Source organism: Arachis stenosperma, chromosome 3 (genome assembly GCF_014773155.1).
Source record: "Arachis stenosperma cultivar V10309 chromosome 3, arast.V10309.gnm1.PFL2, whole genome shotgun sequence".
NCBI lineage: Eukaryota > Viridiplantae > Streptophyta > Magnoliopsida > Fabales > Fabaceae > Arachis > Arachis stenosperma.
In genome coordinates, this window is record NC_080379.1 from 83880443 (window position 1) to 83900515 (window position 20073).

General features: G+C 40.3%; 1 non-coding gene across 1 annotated transcript; it reads left to right on the plus strand.

Moving 5' to 3' along the window:
- The first annotated feature begins 19332 nt into the window (after window positions 1-19332).
- On the plus strand, window positions 19333-19436 carry LOC130971693 (small nucleolar RNA R71). The gene has a single exon (XR_009082905.1). It is a non-coding gene; the product is annotated as a small nucleolar RNA R71 (small nucleolar RNA).
- The last annotated feature ends 637 nt before the right edge of the window (window positions 19437-20073 follow it).

Genomic DNA, 20073 nt, shown 5'->3' on the forward strand with positions numbered 1-20073 from the left:
TGCCGACTTGACTCTTATCAGCCTGGACAACGTCGTGAGAGATGGTAAGATTGTCCCTGATGACCAGGATGATGAAGAGATTGATCCTCCCCCAGTGTCTTCTCTCAAGGTGTCGACCTCCTCTGTTCCTCCCGTTACATCTGATCCGGATTGCCAGATTCTGAACCGGGATGATGGAACCGTAGATGTCGTGCCCCTTCAGACTCGTCCTCCTTCTCCTCATATTGATGCTGCCGGGAAAGATCCCGATCTTTAGCTGATCTTTTTCTGGATATTTTGTGTAAATAGCCCGGTTTGTGAGCTTTTTGAACTTTGCTTTGTTTGACGCTTCTAGTTGTCTGTCTTGCAATTCTTTTTGAAAAATAAAAGTAGCTTCCGAGGTTGGTTTTGTGGTGACCTCTTGAAGCTTTTATCGTTTTATGCATGGTATCTGTTGAAACTTGCTGTTCTGGCCTCTTTAGGTTGTTTGCGTGCTTTATCGTTTGTAGCTTGGATCCTTTTGAGGCCGTGCCTGTGGGGACTTATTTTTCGGTTTCCTCGCTCTTTAGCGCTTTATAACCGATTTCTTTATGTTGTTCCCCTTCAAAAGCTATTTTCGTGATCCCCTTTTTTGGGCCTTTACTCGGTCTCTTTCAGGGATTATGTTGATAACTTTTTAGTGGTAGGAGTCCGACTTTGGTTATGTCGGTCTCCTTTAAGTTATTTTTCGTAGTCCTCTTTCTTGGATCTTTGTCAGATCTCTTTCAGGGTCTACTTGTATAACTTTTTTAATGGTAGGAGTCCGATTTGGTTATGTCGGTCTCCTTTAAGTTATTTCTGTAATCCTCTTTCTTGCATCTTGGTCAGATCTCTTTCAGGGATTAGTTGTATAACTTTTTTAATGGTAGGAGTCCGATTTGGTTATGTCGGTCTCCTTTAAGTTATTTCTGTAATCCTCTTTCTTGGATCTTTGTCAGATCTCTTTCAGGGATTACTTTGATAACTTTTTAATGGTAGGAGTCCGATTTGGTTATGTCGGTCTCCTTTAAGTTATTTCTGTAATCCTCTTTCTTGGATCTTTGTCAGATCTCTTTCAGGGATTACTTGTATAACTTTTTTAATGGTAGGAGTCTAATTTGGTTATGTCGGTCTCCTTTAAGTTATTTCTGTAATCCTCTTTCTTGGATCTTTGTCAGATCTCTTTCAGGGATTACTTTGATAACTTTTTAATGGTAGGAGTCCGATTTGGTTATGTCGGTCTCCTTTAAGTTATTTTTCGTAGTCCTCTTTCTTGGATCTTTGTCAGATCTCTTTCAGGGACTACTTGTATAACTTTTTAGTTTTGGACTGACTTTCTTATGTCAGGCCCTTCTAAGTTAAAGTAATCCGCTTTAATAGGGTTGGCCAGACCTCTTTCCAGGGTTTACTTATAACTTGGGTTGACTTGGTCCGATTTCTGAATGTCGGCCAGTCTTTTAAGTTATTATATTAGCTATCCATAAGACCTCGTCAGGTTCTTTTTTGGATTGCTTTCGATAACTTCTTACATTATTCTGTGTTCATCTTTGCCGATTTGTAGAAAATGGTTGGTGTCTTTAGATCGTCCTTTGGGTGAATCGCGTTTTCACCTTTATCGGACGATTGTCTTTATCGTGGTCGCGTAGTGATTTTGTTTTTCACTTTCTGCCGACCTGTTGCTTTATAATCGAACGATGAATACTTCAGATTAATGCATCTTGGAATCGTGTAGAATATCTAAATAAACTTTATTCAAAGAAAAAATGCAAATATATACATGTGGGAATTTCCTTGTACCTAAGTCTCGACATGGTGCCTCATTAAAAAACCTTTTCAGGAAAAAGAGCACATCCATTTAGTGAGATCCTTTACCTTTCCTAACTGTAGTACCTTCTTAGGTTGCAGGCGTGCCATGATCGAGGAAGCTCCCGTCCATCAAGCTCGGACAGTCTGTAGTAGCCCTTCCGCAGTACTTCAATGACTCGGTAAGGTCCTTTCCAGTTTGCTGCCAGCTTTCCTTCTCCGGGTCGAGTTGTTCCAATATCATTTCTGATTAGGATGAGATCATTCTCTGCGAAACTTCTCGGTACTACCTTTTGATTATATCTGGAGGCCATTCGTCATTTTAGAGCTTCTTCCCTGATCCGAGCTCTTTCTTGGATTTCGGGTAACAAATCGAGCTCTTCTCTCTGAAGTTGGGAGTTTGCTTGTTCATTGTAGTGGACTACTCGGGGAGATCCTTCTTCGATTTCTATTGGAATAATTGCCTCCACTCCGTATGCGAGTCAGAATGGTGATTCGTTTGTAGTAGAATGGGGTGTTGTTCGGTATGCCCATAGGACTTGTGGTAGTTCCTCGGCCCAAGCTCCCTTTGCTTCTTGTAGCCTCCGCCTTAATCCGGCCAATATGACTTTGTTGGCTGCTTCGGCTTGTCTATTGGCTTGGGGATGTTTGACGGAGGTGAACTGGTGTTTTATGTTCAAGTCGGTCACCAGTTTTCTGAAGCATGCCTCTGTAAATTGGGTACCATTGTCCGTGGTGATGGAGTATGGTACCCCGAATCTCGTAATAATGTTCCTATATAGGAATTTTCGGCTTTTTTGAGCGGTGGCGTTGGCCAGGGGTTCTGCCTCGATCCATTTTGTGAAATAGTCTACTCCTACTATGAGGAATTTTACTTGTCCCGATCCCTGTGGGAAGGGTCCGAGTAGGTCGAGTCCCCATTTCGCAAATGGTCAGGGTGAGGTCACGTTGATGAGCTTTTCTGGTGGGGCAATGTGAAAGTTGGCATGCTTCTGGCATGGTGGACATGTCCTTACAAATTCTGTAGCCACCTTTTGTAGAGTTGGCCAATAGAATCCCGCCCAGAGTACCTTTTTTATGAGAGCTTGTGCTCCGAGATGATTTCCACAAATGCCACTGTGTACTTCCTCCAAGACTTCCTTTGTATTGGAAGTTGGTACGCATTTTAGTAAAGGTGTTGATATCCCTCTTTTGTACAGCGTGTTGTTTATGATAGTGTAGTACTGTGCCTCCCTTTTCAGCCTCTTTGCCTCCTTTTCATCTGTAGGGAGTTCTTCTATTTTGAGGTAGTTTATTATGGGGGTCATCCATCCTTGATCCCGACCTATTATGGCTAGGATTCTTTCTTCTTTCGCTATTGACGGGTTATGTAATACCTCTTGGATGAGGCTTCTATTGTTGCCCCCTAGTTTGGTGCTGGCTAATTTTGAAAGGGCGTCAGCTCGAGCATTTTGCTCACGAGGTATGTGGTGGATCCTATATTCCCCGAGTTGTCCGAGCTGTTCTTTGGTTTTATCCAAATATTTTTTCATGGTCGGATCTTTGGCTTGGTAGTTTCCTTTTATTTGTGAGGTGACGACTTGTGAGTCACTGTAGATGTTGAGCTTCCGGGCTCCAACCTCTCTAGCCAGCTTTAGACCAGCTAATAGTGCTTCGTATTCTGCCTGGTTGTTTGAGGCCGGGAATCCGAATTTAAGGGAGAGCTCAAGTTGAGTTCCTTGGTTGTTCTCAACTATCACACCCGCACCACTTCCTGTTTTATTCGAGGACCCATCTACGTATATGTTCCATTATATGGGGATTTTCGGGATGTCTGTAAATTCTGCGATGAAGTCGGCCAGGTGTTGCGATTTGATCGCTGTATGCGCCTCGTATTGGAGATCGAATTCGGACAACTCGATTGCCCATTGTAGGATTCTTCCTGCTAGATCTATTTTCTGCAATATTCCTTTTATGGGTTGGTTGGTTCGACCTTTAATGGTATGTGCTTGGAAATACGGGCGAAGCCGCCGGGATGTGAGGATTAGAGCGTAGGCAAACTTTTCTATTTTCTGGTAGTTCAGCTCGGATCCCTGTAGTGCTTTGCTAATGAAGTAGACGGGTTTTTGCCCATGTTCATCTTCTCTGACTAGTGCTGAGGCTATTGCCCGGCTCCCTACTGCTAGATATAATATGAACGGTTCCCCTTCTCGTGGCCGAGATAGGATAGGTGGCTGTCCTAAGAACTTCTTGAAGTCTAGGAAGGCTTGCTCACATTCTGCTGTCCATGCAAACTGTTTTCCCTTTCTTAAAGTAGCATAGAAAGGAAGAGATATTATCGCAGCTCCTGCTAAGAATCGGGATAGAGCGGCCAACCTTCCGTTGAGTTGTTGTATTTCTTTGATACAGGTTGGGCTCTTCATGTTGAGTATGGCTCGACACTTGTCTGGATTTGCTTTAATCCCCCTTTGTGTGAGCATGAAGCCCAAGAATTTGCCGGCTTCTACTGCGAAGGTGCATTTTGCGGGATTGAGCCGCATGTTGTGTTTCTTAATAGTAGAAAACACTTGAGTCAGGTCGGATAACAATGTATCTTCGCTTTGTGTCTTTGTCAACATATCGTCTACATAAACTTCCATGATTTTTCCGATGCGGTCTGCGAAAACTTTATTCATTAGCCTTTGATAAGTAGCTCCTACGTTCTTGAGACCAAAAGGCATCACGATGTAACAGTAGTTTGCTTTCGGTGTTAGGAACGAGGTTTTTTCTTGATCTGGTGGATACATAGGGATTTGGTTGTACCCTGAATATGCGTCCATGAATGAGAGATACTTATATCCTGATGAAGCATCCACTAGAGCGTCGATGCTTGGGAGTGGATAGGGGTCTTTTGGGCAGGCTTTGTTGAGGTCGGTGTAGTCGGTGCACATTCGCCACTTCCCATTTGACTTTTTCACTAAGACGACGTTTTCTAGCCATAGTGGATATTTGACTTCCCTTATAAACCCGGCCTCAAGTAGCGCTTGTACTTGTTCTTCTACAGCCTGAGTTCGTTCTGATCCAAGTTTTCTTCGTCTTTGTTGTAACGGCCGGGATCCCAGATAGACTGCCAATTTGTGGCTCATTAGTTTGGGATCAATACCTGGCATGTCGGCAGCTTTCCATGCGAATAGATCAACATTATCTCGTAGGAACCGTATTAGCAATTCCTTCATGTCTCCTTTCAGGATCGTGCCAATATTAGTTGTTTTATCCGAGGTGTCGCCGATCTGGATTGTTTCTATTTCTCCTTCGGGTTGTGGTCGGAGTTCTTCTCGCCTCTGAACTCCACCGAGCTCGATTGTGTGAAACTCTCCTCCTTCACCTCGGAGGTTTAGGCTTTCGTTGTGACAGCGACGTGCCATTTTTTGATCTGCCTTTATCGTAACTATCCCTTCCGCAGTTGGAAATTTCATACATAGATGTGGGGTTGAAACTATTGCTCCGAGTTGATTTAACGTTGTCCGACCTATTAAGGCATTGTAGGCTGAGCTTACGTTGACCACGATGTAATCTATCTTGAGTGTTCGGGACTGGTTCCCTTTCCCGAAGGTTGTATGCAGCGATACGTATCCCAGCGGTTGAACTGGGGCATCTCCTAGTCCGAACAGGCTGTTTGGGTATGCTCTTAGCTCTTTTTCATCTAGGCCGAGTTTGTCGAAGGCGATTTTGAATAAGATGTCTGCAGAGCTTCCCTGGTCAATTAATGTACGGTGAAGGTTGGCGTTTGCCAGTATGATCGTAATGACCATGGGGTCGTCGTGTCCCGAGATGATTCTGGATGCGTCTTCCTTGGTAAACGTGATTACTGGGATGTCCGGGACTTCCTTTTTTCCTTCGACGTGGTATACTTCTTTGAGGTGTCGCTTTCGGGATGATTTGGAGATTCCTCCTCCGGCAAATCCGCCGTGTATTATGTGAACATGTCTTTCCCGTGTGCGAGGTGATCGTTCAGATCGTCCAACATCCTCATCCCTTCTTCTTTTTCTCGGTTCGTCATCCCGATTGGCCAAAAATCGATCTAGCTTTCCTTCTCTTACTAGTTTTTCTATGACGTTTTTCAAGTCGAAGCATTCGTTGGTGGAATGCCCTCAAAGTCGGTGATACTCACAGTATTCATTCCGATTTCCTCCTCCTCTTTTGCCTTTAAGTGGCCGAGCTGGAGGGATTTTCTCTGTATGGCAGACTTTTTTATAGACATCTACCAAGGATACCCTAAGAGGAGTATAGTTATGATATTTTTTTATTTTTTCTCCGGAGCGATCTTCCTTTTTCTTGGATTCTTTATCTCGGTAGGTAGAGCCGAAGCTTGAGGCTTTGACAAGTCGAGAGTTTTCCTCCATGTTAATGTATTTTTGTGCCCGTTCTTGTACTTCGTCTAAGGATGTAGGATATCTCTTTGATATAGATTGGCTAAATGACCCTTCTCGTAGGCCATTTATAAGGCCCATAATGGCAGCCTCTGTTGGTAGACTTTGTATGTCCATGCATGTTTTGTTGAATCTTTCCATGTAGTTGCGAAGGCTCTCCCGATCTCCTTGTTTGATCCCTAGGAGGCTAGGTGCATGTTTGGCTTTGTCCTTTTGTATGGAGAATCGGGCCAGGAACTTCTTGGCCAGGTCGTCGAAACTCGAGATGGATTTTAGAGGTAGGTTGTCAAACCATTTGATGGCTGTCTTGATTAGAGTTGTTGGAAAGGCTTTGCAGCGGATTGCATCTGAGGCATCTGTGAGGTACATTCTACTTCTGAAGTTGCTGAGATGATGGTTGGGGTCCGAGGTGCCATCATATAGAGTCATATCCAGAAGCTTGAAATCTTTTGGGATTTTGGTCTTCATAATTTCTCTGGTGAATGGGTCTTGATCTTTCTGAGAGCTATCTTCTGCGGATGATCGAGTAGCTTTAGTTTTAAGATCGGCTTCAAGTTTTACAAGCTTATCTTCTAGTTCTCTGCGCCGCCTTATTTCCCGGTGTAGGTCTTCTTCCTTTTCACGTTGATGTTGGGCTTCTTTCTCGAGTTGCTCCAATCGATTTTGAAGTGCTTCTATTATTCCTGGATTTGATGAATTTTTGTCTCCATTGGTTTCTGGAGTATCTTTGAGTATTGTGTCCGCGTTTTTATGCGGCGTTCTGTCTTCCAAACCTGAATCGTGGTCGTTGTCATGGTCATCCGCTATGTTAATGAGATGACTTCCAGGATCCCCGGCAACGGCGCCAATGTTCCGAGGGTTACCTGAAACTGGAGGTCGATCTCGGACAAGATCTTCTGTACTGATTGGTGCTAACGTGTCTGGCTGGTGGGAGACGGCCGGAGCTGTCGTGTCCAACTTGTTGGACTGGCTGCACTGCTGATCCTTCGTCACCGGAGGGTGGAGGGTACCTGCAAGAGACTCCGATGCTTAAGTTAGCATGGGTATTAAACAGGTATTGAGTAGAATCAGAGTATGAGTTATACCTGGGTGCTCCAGTGTATTTATAATGGTGGGATGTGACCTTTTGGATAAGATAAGTTAGTTATCTTATCTTATCTTTATCTTTGAGTTAAGGTCAGCGTATCTTCAATGGAACCGCCTTTATCTCTATAGGCTTGGGCTGCCTTAGGTTTTGGGTCGTGTTCCTCTATTTGGGCCCTTTATTGGGCTTTCCTGTCGATTTGGTCGAACTCTTTGAAGAGAGGTCGGATAGTCTCACCAGAGGAGGTCGGTCGCTTTATCTCCAATCATCCCAGGTCGGATAGCTCGACCCAGGGTATGAACACCCACTTATTCATTAAATTAGCATGCATTTAGATTTCCTTCCTGAATTTATTACATGGTTGAAAACTGCTTCTTAGAGACTTTAATTATATATTTTTAATTCTCCTTTATTCCATTCGATGCCGTGATCTGTGTGTTGAGTGTTTCAGGCTTTACAGGGCATGAATGAATGGGAGATTGGAAAAGAAGTTGGCAAAAATGGAAGGAACACAAGAATTTGAGGAGATAACCAGCGAGAAGTGATGCGGTCGCATGGCTCACGCGACCGCGCGAAGGGGAGCAAATCGCAGTGACGCGGCCGCATGGCTCACGCGGCCGCGCGGATTGGAAAAGCTCAAGCGACACGGTAGCGTGGACGACGCGGACGCGTGGCATGGAAAAGCGCGAGTGACGCGTCTGCATAGGTGACACGATCGCGTGACATGTGCGATCTGCATAATCTGCAGAATTCGCTGGGGGCGATTTTGGACCTGATTTCGACCCAGTTTTTGACCCGGAACAGCAGACTAGAGCCAGAGAACATGCAGAAACAGAACACAACATTCATTCTACACAGTTTTTTTCAGTTTTAGATCTAGTTTTCACTCCTCCTCTAGGTTTTTCTCTTTAGGTTTTAGAATTTAATTTTCAATTGGTCTTAGCATTGGAACATTGAGAAGAGTTATTTCCTCATCAAGATTTCGTCATTCTAGTTCGTTCTCTTAACTTGGTTTATTTCTTCCATGTTCTTTGCTTTGTTCAATTTTGTCATTTGAATACTTTTATGATTATTTAATACAAGAATTATTTCTTTCATTTTAATCCATTTTACCTTCCAATAATCATGTCTTCTTTTAATTCCCTTTCATATGTTATGGATTTATTATTTACAATGCGCGAGTAGTTCCCCTCACTTGATGGGGAGTTGATTGAAAGGAACTCTTGAGTTGGAAGGATTGAAAGAGAATTTGTAATTGGGTTAACTGTTGGATTGCTATCTTGTCACTAACACCAATCCCTTTGAACTAAGTGAGTTGCAACTCGTGAACAGATCTATCATTCCAACTTGTTTGACTTTCCTTTACCTAGTAAAGGATAACTAAACAGAACAACCATTAATTATAAATTAATCCTAAAATCACTCCATCAATAATAGAGATTCCAACTAATCAACTCCCAGTCAAGGCTTTTATTTATATTCTTCAAATTTCCTCAATTTAATTTTCCATCTACTTAACTCAACTTTTTGGAAACATCTAATTAATAAAATAGCACACTTTCCTGCAACTCGTTGGGAGACGACCTGGGACTCAAAATCCCAGTAATTTTTAATTTAAATTCTCTGTGACATATTTCTAAATTGATAGGCAGATTTTCTGTGAGTTAAGAACTATACTAGCAGCGTAATTAATTTAATAATATTTAATTCACTTGGTGAGTTAAGAACTATACCAAGAAGCCTCTCTCAAGTACCAGATATACCAATTTGACTAGGACGACGTCCTCAGAGTTATAGCACAACCTGGCAGTAGATGGATCTATGGCTACCATCAATCCCGACCTAAGGGCATATTGGCTTCAGCACTTACCTTGGAAGCTCAAGTGTGGGCACAGATTTTGTCTCACTATGTCTTTTCGAGCACTCAAGAGTCCTCCTTCATTGCGGACATGGTCGTACTCATCTGGTGCATCCTGACAGACTAGCCCCTCAATTTACCAAGACACATCCGGCAAGCCATGGGACACGTACAGATTACGGACAACCTACCTTTTCCCGCCTTGGTTTCAAATCTAGTCTCATCCACTGGAGTCTCCTACTGAGATGGGGACACTGATGAGCAGATAATTTATACGCTTTTTGGCATTGTTTTTTGGTAGCTTTTAATAGGTTTTAGTTACTTTTTAGTATATTATTATTAGTTTTTATGAAAAAATCACATTTCTGGACTTTACTATGAGTTTGTGTATTTTTCTATGATTTTAGGTATTTTCTGGTTGAAATTGAGAGACCTGAGCAAAAATCTGATTCAGAGGCTGAAAAAGGACTGCAGATGCTGTTGGATTTTGACCATCCTGCACGCGAAATGGATTTTCTAGAGCTCCAGAAGCCCAATTGGCGCAATCTCAATTACATTGGAAATTAGACATCTTGGGCTTTCCAGCAATGTATAATAGTCCATACTTTTTCCGAGATTTGATAGCGCAAACTGGCGTTTAAACGCTAGCTTTTTACCCTTTTCTAGCGTTAAACGCCAGAATTGGCATAAAAGTTGGAGTTAAACGCCCAAAATGGCACCAAAGCTGGCGTTTAACTCCAAGAATACCCTATGCACGTGAAAGCCTCAATGCTCAGCCCAAAGACACACCAAGTGGGCCCTGGAAGTAGATTTCTGCACTATCTATCTTAGTTTACTAATTTTCTGTAAACCTAGACTACTAGTTGAATATAAAAACTACTTTTAGAGATTTATTTTGTACCTCATGACATTTTAAATCTGAATTTGTATTTTCTACGGCATGAGTCTCTAAACCCCATGGTTGGGGGTGAGGAGCTTTGCTGTGTCTCGATGGATTAATGCAATTATTTCTGTTTTCTATTCAATCACGCTTGTTTCTATTCTAAGATATTCATTTCCACTTTAACATGATGAATGTGATGAACCGTGACACTCATCACCATTCTCAACATATGAATACATTCCTGACAACCACTCCCGTTCTACCTTAGATTGAGTGTGTATCTCTTGGATTCCTGGTTCACAAGTTTGATTGCCTCTCCTGACAACAGAGTGTTCAAATCCGTGCGACCAGAGTCTTCGTCGTATAAGCTAGAATCAATTGGCAACACTTCTGAAATCCGAAAAGTCTAAACCTTGTCTGTGGTATTCCGAGTAGGATCTGGGAAGGAGTGACTATGACGAGCTTCAAACTCACAAATGTTGGGTGCAGTGACAGTGTGCAAAAGGATCAATGGATCCTATTCCAGCACAAGTGAGAACCGACAGATGATTAGCCCTACAGAACCCGTAGTTGTACCATTTTCACTGAGAGGACGGATGGTAGCCATTGACACCAGTGATCCACCAACATACAGCTTGCCATGGAAGGAGCCTTGCGTGCATGAAGAAGACAACAGTAGGAAAGCAGAGATTCAGAAGACAGAGCATCTCCAAAACCTCAACATGTTCTCTATTACTGCATAATAAGTACTCTTTATTTCATGTTCCTTTACTTTCTACAATTAAAACTAAGAATCATTATTGATATCCTGACTAAGGTCTACATTATTGATATTTTGACTAAGGTCAACAAGATAACCATAGCTTGCTTCAAGCCAACAATCTCCGTGGGATCGACCCTTACTTACGTAAGGTATTACTTAGACGACCCAGTGCACTTGCTGGTTAGTGGCACCGGAGTTGTGAAAAGTGTGAATCATATTAATCCTTAATTTTTCTTTTTAAAAATCTTTCCAAAAATCTTATTTTTCTTTATTAATACTTAATTTTTCTTTTTGAGTTTAGTTTCATGTTTTAAGTTCGGTGTCAATTGCATGCTCTTTTTGTTCTTCATATTTTCGAGTTTTGTGTCTCTTGTTTGATCTTTAGTTTTTCTTGTTTTGTGTCTCTCCTTGTTTTTCTTGTGCATTTTCGAATCATAAGTGTCCCAAGTATAAAAATTTTTAAGTTTGGTGTCCTTTGTGTTTTTCTTTTCCTAAAAATTTTCAAAATTTGTTCTTGGTGTTTATCTTGATCTTCAAAGTGTTCTTGGTGTTCATCTTGACATTCAAAGTTTTCTTATTTATTTTCTTTGTTTTGATCTAAAAATTCTAAGTTTGGTATCATTTTATTGTTTTTCTCTTTCCTCATTCAATTCAAAAATAAAAAAATATTATTTCATTTAATTCCTCATAAAATTTCGAATCCCTTGGGTTGACTTGGTCAAAATTTCTAAAATCATATCTTTTTCAAAACTTCTTAACCATCTTCTCTCTCTTCATTTTTTTTGAAAATCCTCATAAAAAAATTTCAAATCTTTCTAAATAATTAATTATTTTAGTTTCCAATTTTTTTATTTATTATTATTATTTATTTCGGTCCAGAAAAAAAAAGAAAAATTTAAATAATAAATATAATATTTCTATCTCCAATCCACATCATCTTCCTTTCTCCATCATGGACCTAAGTGAAAATAAATAGTTCAGAAGGACTTTGGGGTCATATGCTAACCCCACTACTGCTTCATATGGGAGTAGTATCTGTATACCCCCCATAAGAGCTAACACTTTTGAGCTAAATCCTCAGCTTATTATCATGGTGCAGTAATATTGCCAGTATTCCGGTCTTCCACGGGAAGAACCTACTGAGTTTCTCGCACAGTTCTTTCAAATTGTTGACACAGTACGTGATAAAGAAGTGGATCAGGATGTCTACAGATTATTGTTATTTTCATTTGCTGTAAAATACCAAGCTAAGAGGTGGTTAAACAACCAACCCAGAGCTAGCATAAGAACATGGAAACAGTTATCAAACGAATTCCTGAATCAATATTTCCCTCTAAAAAGGATGACACAGCTAAGGCTGGATATCCAAGGCTTTAAACAAGAAGATAATGAATCTCTTTATGATGCCTAGGAGAGTATAGAGAGATGCTAAGGAAGTGCCTGGTTGGCGAAATTATGATCTCTAATAATGGCATTCAACTTGGTATGCGCGTTTATAACTCAGCACTTTCTTCACAACCTCGCACAACTAACTAGCAAGTGCACTAGGTCATCCAAGTAATAAACCTTACATGAGTAAGGGTCGATCCCACGGAGATTGTTGGTATGAAGCAAGCTATGGTCATCTTGAAATTCTCAGTTAGGCAGATAATATATGGTTATGGAGTTTTCAAATAATAATAATAAATAAACAAAAAATAAAGATAGAAATACTTATGTAGATCATTGATGGGAATTTCAGATAGGCATATGAAGGTGCTGTGCTCCTTCTGAATCTCCGCTTTCCAACTACCTTCATCCAATCCTTCTTACTCCTTTCCATGGCAAGCTGTATGTAGGGCATCACCGTTGTCAATGGCTACATCCCATCCTCTCAGTGAAAATGGTCCAAATGCTCTGTCACAGCACGGCTAATCATCTGTCGGTTCTCAATCATGTCGTAATAGAATCCCTTGATCCTTTTGCGCTTGTCATCACGCCCAACAATCGCGAGTTTGAAGCTCGTCACAGTCATTCAATCCCTGAATCCTACTCGGAATACCACAGACAAGGTTTAGACTTTCCGGATTCTCATGAATGCCGCCATCAATTCTAGCTTATACCACGAAGATTCTGATTAAGGAATCCAAGAGATATGCGCCAGGTCTAAGGTAGAATAGAAGTGGTTGTCAGTCACGCGTTCATAGGTGATAATGATAATGAGTGTCACAGATCATCACATTCATCATGTTGAAGTTCAACGAATATCTTAGAATAAGAATAAACTGAATTGAATAGAAAATAGTAGTAATTGCATTAAAACTTGAGGTACAGCAGAGCTCCACACCCTTAATCTATGGTGTGTAGAAACTCCACCGTTGAAAATACATAAGTGATGAAGGTCCAGGCATAGCCGAATGGCCAGCCCCCCATGAATGATCAATAGTCTCCTAAGATGAATAATGGAATAAAACTGAGACCAAAGATGTCTAATACAATAGTAAAATGTCCTATTTATACTAGACTAGCTACTAGGGTTTACAGAAGTAAGTAATTGATGCAGAAATCCACTTCCGGGGCCCACTTGGTGTGTGCTTGGGCTGAGCTTGAGCTTTACACATGCAGAGGCTTCTTTTGGAGTTGAACGCCAAGTTGTAACGTGTTTTTGGCGTTCAACTCTGGTTCGTGACGTGTTTCTGGCGTTTGACTCCAGAATGCAGTATGGAACTGGCGTTGAGCGCCAGTTTACATCCTATAATATCGAATAAAGTATGGACTATTATATATTTCAGGAAAGCTCTGGATGTCTACTTTCCAGCGCCGTTGAGAGCGCGCAATTTGAAGTTTTGTAGCTCCAGAAAATCCATCTCGAATGCAGGGAGGACAGAATCCAACAGCATCAGCAGTCTTTTGTCAGCCTTCTTATCAGAGTTTTGCTCAGGTACCTTAATTTCAGCCAAAAAATACTTGAAATCACAGAAAGATACACAAACTCATAGTAAAGTCCAGAAATGTGAATTTAGCATAAAAACTAATGAAAACATCCCTAAAAGTAGCTAGATCCTACTAAAAACTACTTAAAAACAATGCCAAAAAGCGTATAAATTATCCGCTCATCACAATACCAAACTTAAATTGTTGCTTGTCCCCAAGCAACTAAAAATCAATTAGGATAAAAAGAAGAGAATATACTATAAAGCTCAGAATATCCATGAATATTAATTCTAATTAGATGAGCGGGACTTGTAGCTTTTTGCTTCGAAACAGTTTTGGCATCTCACTTTATTCTTTGAAGTTTAGAATGATAGGCATCTCTAGGAACATAGAATTTCGGATAGTGTTATTGATTCTCATAGTTAAGTTTGTTGATTCTTGAACACAGCTACTTTTATGAGTCTTGGCCGTGGCCCTAAGCACTTTGTTTTCCAGTATTACCACCGGATACATAAATGCTACAGACACATGACTGGGTGAACCTTTTCAGATTGTGATTCAGCTTTGCTAAAGTCCCCAGTTAGAGGTGTCCAGGGTTCTTAAGCACACTCTTTTTGCTTTGGATTACGACTTTAACCACTCAGTCTCAAGCTTTTCACTTGGACCTGCATGCCACAAGCACATGGTTAGGGACAGCTTGATTTAGCCGCTTAGGCCTGGATTTATTTCCTTGGGCCCTCCTATCCATTAATGCTCAAAGCCTTGGATCCTTTTTACCCTTGCCTTTTGGTTTTAAGGGCTATTGGCTTTTTCTGCTTGCTTTTTTTTCTTTTTCTTTATATTTTTTTTGCAAAATGATTATTATTTTTTTTTTCGCAAGCTTTTGCTTTTTCACTGCTTTTTCTTGCTTCAAGAATCAATTTCATGATTTTTCAGATTATCAGTAGCATTTCTCTTTGTTCATCATTCTTTCAAAAGCCAACAATTTTAACATTCATAAACAACAAAATAAAAAATATGCACTGTTCAAGCATTCATTCAGAAAACAAAAAGTATTGTCACCACATCAATATAATTAAACTAAATTCAAGGATAAATTCGAAACTTATGTACTTCTTGTTCTTTTAAATTAGAAACATTTTTCATTTAAGAGAGGTGAAGGATTCATGGAATTATTTATTGCCTTAAGACATAGTTACTACATACTAATGATCATGAAGTAGAGACACAAAACATAAACAAACATATAGCATAAAAACCAAAAAGAAAAATAATAGAGAAATAAGAACAAGGAATGAGTCCACCTTAGTGATGGTGGCGCTTTCTTCTTGAAGAACCAATGATGCTTTTTTTGAGCTCCTTTATGTCTCTTCCTTGCCTCTGTTGCTTGATCCCTAGTGATTTTCGTGCTCCTATCCTTAGTTGCTCCCAATAATTGTGTGGAGGAAAATGTATCCCCTGAGGTATCTCAGGGATCTCTTGATTTGCAGTCAAATGCTTTTCTACTGAGCTATGGACCCTTGAGATGAGTTTCTCTATCTCTCATGACTCAGAGGTAGAAGCAATTGTCTTCCCTTTCCTCTTTCTTGAGGTTTCTCTGGCCTTAGGTGCCATCAATGGTTATGGAAAAACAAAAAAGCTATGCTTTTACCACACTAAACTTAGAATATTGCTCGCCCTCGAACAAAAGAAGAAAGAATAGAAGAAGAAGAAGAAGAAGATATGGAGGAGAGGGAGAGATGTTTGTGTTTCGGCCATGTAGGGTAGGTTTGGGTGGGAAGGATGGATGGATGCGAGTAGTGAAGAGGTGATGGAAAAGAGAGATTGAGGTAGGTAGGAATCCTGTGGGGTCCACAGATCCTGAGATGATCCAATGGGGTCCACAAATCCTGAGGTGTCAAGGATTTACATCCTTGCACCAATGAGGCGTGTAAAATGCCCTTTGCATACAATCCTAGCGTTCAACGCCAGATTGATACTTGTTTCTGGCTTCGAATGCCAGCTTCATGCTTGTTTTGGGCATTCAACGCCCATTTGCAGCATTTTTCTGGCGTTGAATGCCAGTTCCATGCTTGTTTCTGGCGTTCACCGCCAGCTCTCCTCATGGTGTATTCCTGGCATTTAAACGCCAGGATGTTGCTTATTTCTGGCATTCAACGCCAGATGCTCTTTACTGGCGTTTAAATGCCAGTAAGTCCTTCCTCCAGGGTGTGCTTGATAAACCCCATTTGTAGGGTTTATCTTATGCTTCATTTAAGGGATTTTATGACCTTTTACCCACATTTATTCAATGAAATAGCATGGTTTTATAATTTCTCCTTTAATTGTGCTTAAGAGTGAAAACATGTTTTTTAGGTCTTAAAATAGCTAAATCTAATTCTCCTTGATTCCATTAGATGCCTTGATATGTTTGTTAAGTGATTTAAGGTTTAGGAGGCAAAGATTGGATCAAGGAAATGAAGAAAGAAGCATGAAAAGTTGGAGAACTCATGAAGAAATGAAAGAACCGGAAAGCTGTCAAGCCGACCTCTTCGCACTTAAACGACCATAACTTGAGCTACAGAGGTCCAAATGATGCGGTTCCAGTTGGGTTAGAAAGCTAACATCCGGGGCTTCGAAACGATATAATATTTGCCGTAGTTGCCACACGTATGGTGGCGCGCACGCGCATAGTACGCGCAAGCGCCGTTGCTACCACCTGGTCCACTTAAAGCAAAACGTGGCCAGCGATTTTAGAAGCCTTGTGGGCCCAATCCAACTCATTTCTGATGCTATTTAAGCCAAGGATTGAAGAGGAATCAACTAACTTTTAACCATTAGTTTAGTTTAGTAGTTAGAGTTAGTTTCTAGAGAGAGAAGCTCTCTTCTCTCTAGGATTAGGATTACGATTAGGTTTAGTTCTTAGATCTAGGTTTTAATCTTTGCTTTCTTCTACTTCTACCTTTCAATTCCTTGTTGTTACATTCATCTTCTTACATTCTTTTGTTATAATTTCCTTTATGTTGTTCTTATGCTTTCTTGTAGATCTACTATTGTTCTTTCCATTTTCTTCCAATTCAATAAGAGGTAATTCATAATAAATGTGTCTTCTTTGCTTTTCTGTTGTTGATCCCTTGTTTTTGTATTTGTAGATTCCTTTAATTCTTGCATTTAATAATGTTTACTTCTATTGCACTCTATGTGTTTGTTGAAATGCCTCTTCTAGATATAGTGTAGATTTTGTTCCTCTTGGCCTAGGTAGAGTAATTAGTGACACTTGAGTTATCTAATTCCTTTGTTGATTGATAATTGGAGAGATTGCTAATTGGTTTGGAGTGCACTAAAGCTAGTCTTTCCTTTAGGAGTTGATTAGGACTTGTGGCTCAAGTCAATTCATCCACTTGACTTTCCTTTATTTAGTAAGGGTTAACTAAGTGGTAGCAATGAATAATTCTCATCACAAATTGAGAAGGATAACTAGGATAGGACTTCTAGTTCTCATATCTTGCCAAGAGCTTTGTTAGTTGTTAGTTTATTTTCTTTGCCATTTATATTTCTTGTCCAAAAGCTTAAAAACCCCAAATATAATTCACAACCAATAACAAGACACTTCATTACAATTCCTAGGGAGAACGACCCGAGGTCCAATACTTCGGTTTATAAATTTAGGGGTTTATTTTAGTGACAAACAACCTTTTGTATGAAAAGATTAGTGATTGGTTTAGAAACTATACTTGCAACAAGAATTCATTTGTGAAATTCTAAACCGTCAAAAATCCATTCATCAGTGCTTTTTTTCTGCTGTTTTTAATTTTAGTATTTATTTTGTGACTCCACATGATCATGAACCTAATAAAACATAAAAAAACAATAAAAAGAAAAATAAAATTAGATAAAAAAAATTGGGTTGCCTCCCAATAAGCGCTTCTTTAATGTTAATAGCTTGACAGTGGGCTCTCATTGAGCCACACAGGTGATCAGGTCAATGTTTGTAGACTCCCAACACCAAACTTAGAGTTTGGATGTGGGGATTCAACACCAAACTTAGTGTTTAGCTGTGGCCTCCCAACACCAAACTTAGAGTTTGATGATGGGGGCTTTGTTTGACTCTGTACTAAGAGAAGCTTTTCATGCTTCCTCTCCATGTTTACAGAAGAACACCCTTGGGTCTTAAACACAAGGTAGTCTCCATTCAATTGAAGGACTAATTCTCCTCTGTTAACATCTATCACAACTCCTGCTGTGGCTAGGAAGGGTCTTCCAAGGATGATGCATTCATCCTCCTCCTTTCTAGTGTCTAAGATTATGAAATCAGCAGGGATGTAAAGGCCTTCAGCCTCTACCAACACGTCCTCTACCAATCCATAAGCTTGTCTTACTGACTTGTCTGCCATTTGTAATGAAAATATGGCAGGCTGTACCTCAATGATCCCCAGCTTCTCCATTACAGAGAGTGGCATAAGATTTATGCCTAACCCTAGGTCACACAGATCCTTTTCAAAGGTCATAGTGCCTATGGTACAGGGTATTAAAAATTTACCAGGATCTTGTTTCTTTTGAGGTAAAGTTTGCTGAACCCATGTATCTAGTTCATAAATGAGCAAGGGATGTTCACCTTCCCAAGTCTCATTACCAAACAATTTGGCATTCAGCTTCATGATAGCTCCTAGATATTGAGCAACTTGCTCTCCAGTTACATCTTCATCCTCTTCAGAGGAAGAATGGTCTTCAGAGCTCATGAATGGCAGAAGGAGGTTTAATGGAATTTCTATGGTCTCTATATGAGCCTCAGATTCCTTTGGGTCCTCAATAGGGAACTTCTTCTTGGTTGGGAGATGTCCCATGAGGTCTTCCTCATTGGGATTCACGTGCTTCCCTTCCTCATTGCATTCGGCCATATTGACTATATCAATGGCCTTGCACTTTCTCTTTGGATTCTCTTCTGTATTGCTTGGGAGAGTACTAGGAGGAGTTTCAGTGATTTTCTTACTCAGCTGGCCCACTTATGCCTCCAAATTTCTAATGGAGGACTTTGTTTCACTCATGAAGCTTAAAGTGGCCTTAGACAGATCAGAGACTATATTTGCTAAGTTAGAGGTGCTCTGCTAAGAATTCTCTGTCTATTGCTGAGAAGATGATGGAAAAGGCTTGCCATTGCTAAACCTGTTTCTTCCACCATTATTAAAGCCTTGTTGAGGCTTTTGTTGATCCTTCCATGAGAAATTTGGATGATTTCTCCATGAAGAATTATAGGTGTTTCCATAAGGTTCACCCATGTAATTTACCTCTGCCATTGCAGGGTTTTCAGGATCATAAGCTTCTTCTTCAGAAGATGCCTCTTTAGTAGTGTTGGATGCATTTTGCTATCCATTCAGACTTTGAGAAATCATGTTGACTTGCTGAGTCAACATTTTGTTCTGAGCCAATATGGCATTCAAAGCATCAATTTCAAGAACTCCCTTCATCTGAGGCGTCCCATTATTCACGAAATTCCTCTCAGAAGTGTACATGAATTGGTTATTTGCAACCATTTCAATAAGTTCCTGAGCTTCTGCAGGCATTTTCTTTAGGTGAATAGATTCACCTGCAGAATGATCTAGTGACATCTTAGAGAACTCAGACAGACCATAATAGAATATATCTATCATGGTCCATTCTAAAAACATGTTAGAAGGACACTTTTTGGTCATCTGCTTGTATCTTTCCCAAGCTTCATAGAGGGATTCACCATCTTTTTGCTTGAAGGTCTGAACATCCACTCTAAGCTTGCTCATCTTTTGAGGAGGAAAGAATTTAACCAAGAAGGCTGTGACCAGCATATCCCAAGAGTCCAGGCTATCCTTAGGTTGTGAGTCCAACCATGTTCTAGCTCTATCTCTTACAGCAAAAGGGAAAAGCATGAGCCTGTAGACTTCAGGATCTACTCCATTAGCCTTAACAGTCTCACAGATCTGCAAGAACTCAGTTAAAAATTGGTAGGGATCTGATGAACGGATTTCTTGACGGTTTTGAATTTATCTAATGAAGTCTCGTTATAAAGTATAGTTTCCAAACCAATCAATAATCCTTTCATGCAAAAATTTTGGTTGTCACAAGGAACAAACCCCAAATAAGAAATAACCGGAGTATTTAGACTCTGGGTCATCTCACGAAGAGTTGCAATGAAGTGGTCAATTATTGGCTATGGGGATCATGGGGGTTTTGATTGATATGAGGCAAGAAATTAAATGGACAAGAATTTAAATGACAATAAAAGTAAATCAAGCAAGTAATAAAGAGAGACATTCATGGCAATGGATTGAGATTATAGGCTTTCTATCCTAGTCATGCATGATTAATTCATCTTATTTAGTCAACTCCAACAAATAGAGAGAAAGTCAAACAAGATTAATCAATCATGTCACA